General features: G+C 47.4%; 1 pseudogene; it reads left to right on the forward strand.

Moving 5' to 3' along the window:
- The first annotated feature begins 242 nt into the window (after positions 1–242).
- Positions 243–355, forward strand: LOC126178669 (U6 spliceosomal RNA; annotated as a pseudogene).
- The last annotated feature ends 7,655 nt before the right edge of the window (positions 356–8,010 follow it).

The raw sequence follows: 8,010 nt of genomic DNA on the forward strand, positions 1-8,010 counted from the left end.
TACAATGTCATCGGCGAACCTCAATGTTTTTATTTCTTCTCCATGGACTTTAATACCTACTCCGAATTTTTCTTTTGTTTCCTTTACTGCTTGCTCAATATACAGTTTGAATAACATCGGGGACAGGCTACAACCCTGTTTCACTCCCTTCCCTAACGCTGCTTCCCTTTCATGCCCCTCGATTCTTATAACTGCCATCTGGTTTCTATACAAATTGTAAATAGCCTTTCGCTCCCTGTATTTTACCCCTGCCACATTCGGCGGTACATATACTAAAATTGGAACGATACAGAGAAGATTAGTATGGCCCCTGCGCAAGGATGACACGCAAAATCGTGAAGCGTTCCACATTTTTTTAGAAAAACTAGACCGTGAATTTACTTAGATTTCATATAAAAGCATCTCCCAATAGCAGGCTGTCATTCCATTATTTCAAAGTGTTGATTACCAACAGAATAACAAGCAATTGCTAAACGAAAACGCAGGTGAAGCACCTTGGATTGTGCTTCGGCTGTCATACCATAGCTCTATGGGAAATGGGGCGTGGCACTGCGCATTGGTTGAAACAAAATGGCTTTCATATTATTTTTGGCACGAATAAAACTCTGAAAATTAGAGAGAATGTTTCTAAAATGCTACAAAGCTATCTGTTGGTAAAATTTCAACATTTTGACCAATTTTACAAACATCACCCCTTAATGCATTAGAATATCTACCAAATTTCTCTCCCATACGATAATTACAGCCCACACTCGATCTCTGTGAGTAGCTATACTTTAATTATAACCAACCGGAATAAATGTTCCGTGTGTTATACACAATTGGCGGAAAAGTATGTAGAACAGCATTAAAGCTACGGTCTTAAAGTTTCTCTGTTTGCGTTAACTGAGTGTCATGGACTGTCGGGGAAAGAGCGCTGAAGACTAGGCGGGTAGGTCACATAAGTAAAGAAGAAGTACTCAATCGAAACGAGGAAAAAAGGGAATTATGGAACGAGTAAAGCAGTGGAATCGTTGATAGGGCACACTGTGGAGGCAGCAAGCAATAATTAAGTTGGTAATGGAGCAGGGCGTGGGTAAAGATCGGGGGAGGGGGAAGATAACAATTGTAGAGTGAAACCAAGACTTGAACACAACATTCTGTTTCAAATAGCTGTAGATATATCCACTAAATGAAGAGATTTAGAGAGGATAGAACAGGGTGGGGGTCAGGTGCAACAACGTTAATCTTCGGAGGAGACAATATTTTTATAAAAAGGCAAAAACAGCTGCTCTGAGCTGTGGAAAGATTCTTATTAAAACCACGACCGGTTTCATGCAAATTTAGAAACATGCTCAGGTGATCTAAATAGGCATTAGAAAGGCAGTATTTTATATTTTTGTTGTTGTACTGGCTTGGCTCTGAACACTATGGGACTTAACATCTGTGGTCATCAGTCCCCTAGAACTTAGAACTACTCAATCCTAACTAACCTAAGGACATCACACACGTCCATGCCCGAGGCAGGATTCGAACCTGCGGCCGTAGCAGTCACGCGGTTCCAGACTGAAGCGCCTAGAACCGCAGGGCCACAACGGCCGGCTTGCACTGGCTTAGTGAATATTGTTACATGTTACATGGAGTGGAATAGTCCTGTGTATTACTTACTTACATAAATTGTATCTTCAAGATTATTTTACGTTGTCCTGAAGCCTTTCCCGTCCTTCACGTCACTGATAAATTAGAACCAGGTAGAAGCGTTTGTCAACTCGATAAAAAGGTGGTGTCTCTAAAACAAAATAAAACCATTATTTGGTGCAGAGAGAACAAAATAAGACCTTCAAAGCGAGTGAAAATGTATATAAACACCAATAAAAACATACCATATTATCAGTTGGAGGCGTTATGTGCACAGCCATACGGAACATGGAACTAGTTGGAGCCCTACGCAAGCAGTCATGAGGAAAGCTGCATTGGCCCTGATATCCCAAAACCCAGTGACATGGCGCTAGAGAAAGTGGGGCTAGAGCACCGAAATGCGAAGCGTGAAAGAGGGGGAAGGTGCTGTACATAAAAATAAATTACAGATTAAATGAGCAAGTGGTGCAAACATGTAAGATGCGTGGATGAATAATACGGTAAATCCCGTATGATGCAAACTACTAATGTTTATAATGGAAATTATTTCACGCTACTTAACAACCAATGGAGAATTCATAAACTGTACTTTTTTACCTGCAGCAAAATAAGTTGTTTAAAAAGAAGGACAATGGGCTATCTGAATATTCAGTCATAATTTCCTAAAATATTAATATATCTCAGTTTTGTCTGGGTGTTTAAGGTGAGCTCAAGGGATTTATGTAAGGCTCGGAAAATCTCCATCTCTTCTAAAATACTAAGGTTATCCTTATTTTCCACATATATGATGTGCGTACTGCTTGTATATCAGTGATCTGATGTCCTGTGCCGCGCTATTAGTACGCTCTTTAATCCGAGTTGAGAAACTTCTGCCAGTTTGGCCTATATATTTCGGTCATATTGCTAACAACAGATTCAGTAGACAACTAATAACTTAAACCTATCGCGAAGCATACTTTTCTTACGTCTAAATTTTTGACCGTTGCTCTTAGAAACATAATTATTCCAGGTTACGTTTTTTGAAACCAGGCATTTGTTTGTTCTGTCAAAAATATCTCGGAACAAATGAATCCTATGGTACATTTTTCTAGTTGCAGCTATGTTGTCTACTGTGATAAGAGAGCTGACGGTCTTTGGTTCGGATGAAAATTGTGCCACATCATGATTCATATTTAGCCTTCGTACTGTAACCCTGTGAATGTTACTTAAACGTTGTTGTAACCATTTGATGCTGCTATAAATTGTATTGCGTGAGACTCTCGTTCGAAAGCCTCGGTAGATAACCAGACACTATGCAGCCTGTGCAGAAGTTCTCTAAATGCCGCTCTCTTATACGTTTTGTATCGGGTGATTGGATTTGGTCCTTGTAACCAGGTCTTTTTTTCTTCTTTGTTATTTCATCCTCTCCTCCTCAACGTCCCATATTGACAGGATGTGGGCTGTCAACGGATGCAATTTGCCGCTCGTCAGCCACATGAGAGGAAAAGTTTAAAAATCGTAATATGAAATTTGGACATGCGGTTGGCAAAAGGAGCGTTTTGCACAACAAAAAGACAGAACTTCAGTTGTGTAAGTTAGAGTATGAAAGATTGATTCGGTTATTGTTAAAATATAGACACATATAAATGGCAAACGAGTGTCGCACACGAAGATATAAAAATAGACAGATAGTTGCATAAAGTTGAACGGAATGGTCGATATGAGACTGATTAAATTTGATGTGGCAAAACATTATGACTATTGGCCACTGAGAAGTTGAATATCTCCTGGTGGTGTTGCGGGCACCTGACGCGGTAAGGAAAGAATGTAAGTGGAAGAGAAACGAATGGTCTGTCATTATAGCGAAAATACACACTGCAAAAGCGGAAATTCACTGGTGTAAGCGGTTTCGACAAAGGGTACGTTGCTGTGGCGCTGCGACCGGAAACGAGACTCACTGAAACGGCGAAGCTGGTCGCCTGTTGGCGTACTACTGTCGTGAGCGCCTATGGAAACTGATTGAAGGATGGTGAAATAACGAGTGACGACCACGCCTCATCAGAAGACATAGAGGTTGGAGGACCCCCACTGTGTAATCCAGGATGGGCAGCGATTTGTGGCAGGTCGACGACAGAGTACAATGCTGGTGCCGGCACAAGAGTTCCGGAGCCCACCGTTCAAAGGCCACTGCTGAACATGGAGCTCCACATCACACGACCTCTAAGTGATACTGTGTTGACACAACGACATCGTAAGTTACGACTGCAGTGGTGCAGTACCACTGGGGATCAGTAGAATAAATGGAAACGTGTCGCCTGTCGAGGGAATCGCATTTCTTGTTAGATCGGGTCGATAGTTGGCTCCTTGCACGCCATCATCCAGACGAATGGCTACGCGAAATATGCACCGCACCACGGATGCAGGCCGGTGAGAACAGAATTATGCTCTGGGGTACACTGAGTTGGGCTTCCATGGGATCTGTGGTGGTAAGCGAAAGCATCGTGACAGTAGTGAACTATGTGAACATTATTGCAGACCGGCTGCTTCGCTTCATGCTTGAAGGCTCCCCGTATGGTGATGACATCTTCCAGCAGGAAAACTGTCTTTTTACGAGGTCAGAATCGTGCTACAGTTGTTTGAGGTGCGTTATAGTGAACGCACACTGATGTCTTGGCCAGCAACTGTGGCCTATCTGTACCCACTGGAACACATACCAGGCGCCAGCTGCGCGTCCGTAAACCACCATCCCGTAATTTGTGGGAATTACTTGACACGTACGTAGTCATCTGGTGCTACATACTTCTCGAATCCTGTCAAGGGTGTGCAGAATTCATGTCAGGTAGAATCTCTATTGTACTGGTTTTAAAAATTGGAGCAACACGCTATTAAACAGGTAGTCACAATGTTTTGGTTCATCGGTGTAGATGACTGAAGACGAGTGGGTGTAAACCGTGAGGGAGAAGGTAGAATTTCAAGGTAGTGGGTAGAAGAGGGTTTGCGTGGGTGGATATTCGGAGGAGAGATGAGGGAAGAGTGTAGAGGGATGCAGTTCCGAACCAAAATTTAGGAAGTGAGTGGATAGGACTGAAGGCGAAGAAACTCCTGACAAGGGGTAAGTGGTAGGGATCTGCTGCATCTGGTAGGACTTATATGTTTATCAAGGCGGCGTTCATCGTCGGGTAAGGGAAGGCGATTAAAGTATCGTTGGGAGAGGATGTGAAGAGCATGATGGAACGTGGTGGTAGAAACGCGGCAGAGCAGCGGAACTAGTAAGCAGTGGCGAAATAGCGGATGCGCAGTGCCGAGTTTACAGGTAACGTAGAATATTCGAAGGTGTTCGAAATGGAAGAGCAGGCTGAGAAATTTTACTGATCGTTACAGGAAACGGGAGTCGGAGGGTAAGCGGATCCGAAAGTTTAGGTGGAGTGCATGGCGTTCGAGAAACAGAAGTCATTGGCTTTCCATAAATATCTAAATAGAATTGTTAACTTGTTATACACTCCTGGAAATGGGAAAAAGAACACATTGACACCGGTGTGTCAGACCCACCATACTTGCTCCGGACACTGCGAGAGGGCTGTACAAGCAATGATCACACGCACGGCACAGCGGACACACCAGGAACCGCGGTGTTGGCCGTCGAATGGCGCTAGCTGCGCAGCATTTGTGCACCGCCGCCGTCAGTGTCAGCCAGTTTGCCGTGGCATATGGAGCTCCATCGCAGTCTTTAACACTGGTAGCATGCCGCGACAGCGTGGACGTGAACCGTATGTGCAGTTGACGGACTTTGAGCGAGGGCGTATAGTGGGCATGCGGGAGGCCGGGTGGACGTACCGCCGAATTGCTCAACACGTGGGGCGTGAGGTCTCCACAGTACATCGATGTTGTCGCGAGTGGTCGGCGGAAGGTGCACGTGCCCGTCGACCTGGGACCGGACCGCAGCGACGCACGGATGTACGCCAAGACCGTAGGATCCTACGCAGTGCCGTAGGGGACCGCAAAGCCACTTCCCAGCAAATTAGGGACACTGTTGCTCCTGGGGTATCGGCGAGGACCATTCGCAACCGTCTCCATGAAGCTGGGCTACGGTCCCGCACACCGTTAGGCCGTCTTCCGCTCACGCCCTAACGTCGTGCAGCCCGCCTCCAGTGGTGTCGCGACAGGCGTGAATGGAGGGACGAATGGAGACGTGTCGTCTTCAGCGATGAGAGTCGCTTCTGCCTTGGTGCCAATGATGGTCGTATGCGTGTTTGGCGCCGTGCAGGTGAGCGCCACAATCAGGACTGCATACGACCGAGGCACACAGGGCCAACACCCGGCATCATGGTGTGGGGAGCGATCTCCTACACTGGCCGTACACCACTGGTGATCGTCGAGGGGACACTGAATAGTGCACGGTACATCCAAACCGTCATCGAACCCATCGTTCTACCATTCCTAGACCGGCAAGGGAACTTGCTGTTCCAACAGGACAATGCACGTCCGCATGTATCCCGTGCCACCCAACGTGCTCTAGAAGGTGTAAGTCGACTACCCTGGCCAGCAAGATCTCCGGATCTGTCCCCCATTGAGCATGTTTGGGACTGGATGAAGCGTCGTCTCACGCGGTCTGCACGTCCAGCACGAACGCTGGTCCAACTGAGGCGCCAGGTGGAAATGGCATGGCAAGCCGTTCCACAGGACTACATCCAGCATCTCTACGATCGTCTCCATGGGAGAATAGCAGCCTGCATTGCTGCGAAAGGTGGATATACACTGTACTAGTGCCGACATTGTGCATGCTCTGTTGCCTGTGTCTATGTGCCTGTGATTCTGTCAGTGTGATCATGTGATGTATCTGACCCCAGGAATGTGTCAATAAAGTTTCCCCTTCCTGGGACAATGAATTCACGGTGTTCTTATTTCAATTTCCAGGAGTATAGTTTCCTTCGGAAATTCTGTGTTCTTTCTTCTTCTCACTCCATCTGTGCCTCTCAGACACCGTGCTGCGAGGCAGAGAGCGAGCAGCGTCGCCGACAGAGGCCGAGGGAGGGCAAGAAGTGTCCTGCGAGGCAGGCGTTGCGCCAAGAGGCCGCACCAGCAATTAAGCGGCCAGCAAAAAGGGACAGCGGCCGCCGAGATTGTCGGTTAAGGAAATCGAAATAAATTAATGGCCAAAGTGGGGTATTACGGGCGTAATGCCGAGCCTCCAGAAATAACCGCGCGCCGATTGCTTTTCTCTGAATTATTACAACACGAAAGAGCGGAAAATTATTGTGCGCGCGCTGCCCTCTCCCCCGCTGCAGATTATATAAGACGAGCGCCGCATCCTGGTTAGCGTAAAAATCCCGGCAGCGGCGAGTCGCTGACCCGGCGCCGCGATGCAGGAAATTAAAGACGCCGCCGTGAGGCGTCGCGGCGCGGCGCGGGGCGGCCAGGTGGCTGTCGCGGAAGTTTGCTTTTTGCGGCGCCGCCGCCGCCGCCGGCCACGCCCACCGCCCGCGCTCGGCAATTACGCTTAACGGCGGTTAGCGGCAGGTGGCCGTCTGCGTCTGCGTCTGCGGCCGACGCAGCCCGCCAGCAAAGCGCTGCCCCGGGGCTCCGCAGGCACCGCGGAAAAATCGGCCGGCCCCGCGGCCATCCGAGGAGCCCGTGGCAAAATTAATTACGGCCCTCTTAAGCTGCGGAGGGCACTGTTTTTGGGTGGTGCCATTAAGGCCGCCGTTTCCCCAACTGTGGCGCCGATCGTGACTGGAAGGGTTACCTGGTGCGCCCCGCCGGCGACCGCAGTAGCGCTTACGGAAATTAGGGGGGAGTTGCTGCAGCGGCCTGCGCTTTGCAAAATGTGCTTACATCCAGGGTAAATGGGACCGCTGCTTCTCCACCATTAGAGTAACAGGTAGCGGAGAGTTAATTTGATTTCCCGGCCGGTCAAGATTTCTCGCTCAGGCACTTCCACCTCCGGCTGATTTTGCTCGGAGCTACCTTCTTTCCTCCATTTGTCTGTCCACACCGCTCCTTTTCATTAGTTCAGTGTGGGCTCTTTGCTTAATGTCTGCACACACACACACAAAAATGAGAAAGCTTGCCACTCAACAGGGGGAAAATCCTAAACTAGAGAACAAGAAGAAGGACGCTTAGGTTCAAACAACTACTGGAATGAAGCCGGTGACGTCCTCGACAGGTGCTCACAGTGATGTAATCAAATCGAATACATAATATGAAATCTCCTATACCCGCGGGTATCGATTACTTCAAGTGTAAATAAATCATAACTTTGTAAAAATCAATCTCTGTAGTTTGGGAACAGCCATTTCTTTGAATAGAGAGTTATCATTTGTGCAGTTAAATTTATATATATATATTTATATTTATATTTATATATATATATATGTGTGTGTGTGTGTGTGTGTGTGTGTGTGTGTGTGTGTGCAG

The sequence above is a fragment of the Schistocerca cancellata genome, chromosome 3 (assembly GCF_023864275.1).
Source record: "Schistocerca cancellata isolate TAMUIC-IGC-003103 chromosome 3, iqSchCanc2.1, whole genome shotgun sequence".
Classification (NCBI taxonomy): domain Eukaryota; kingdom Metazoa; phylum Arthropoda; class Insecta; order Orthoptera; family Acrididae; genus Schistocerca; species Schistocerca cancellata.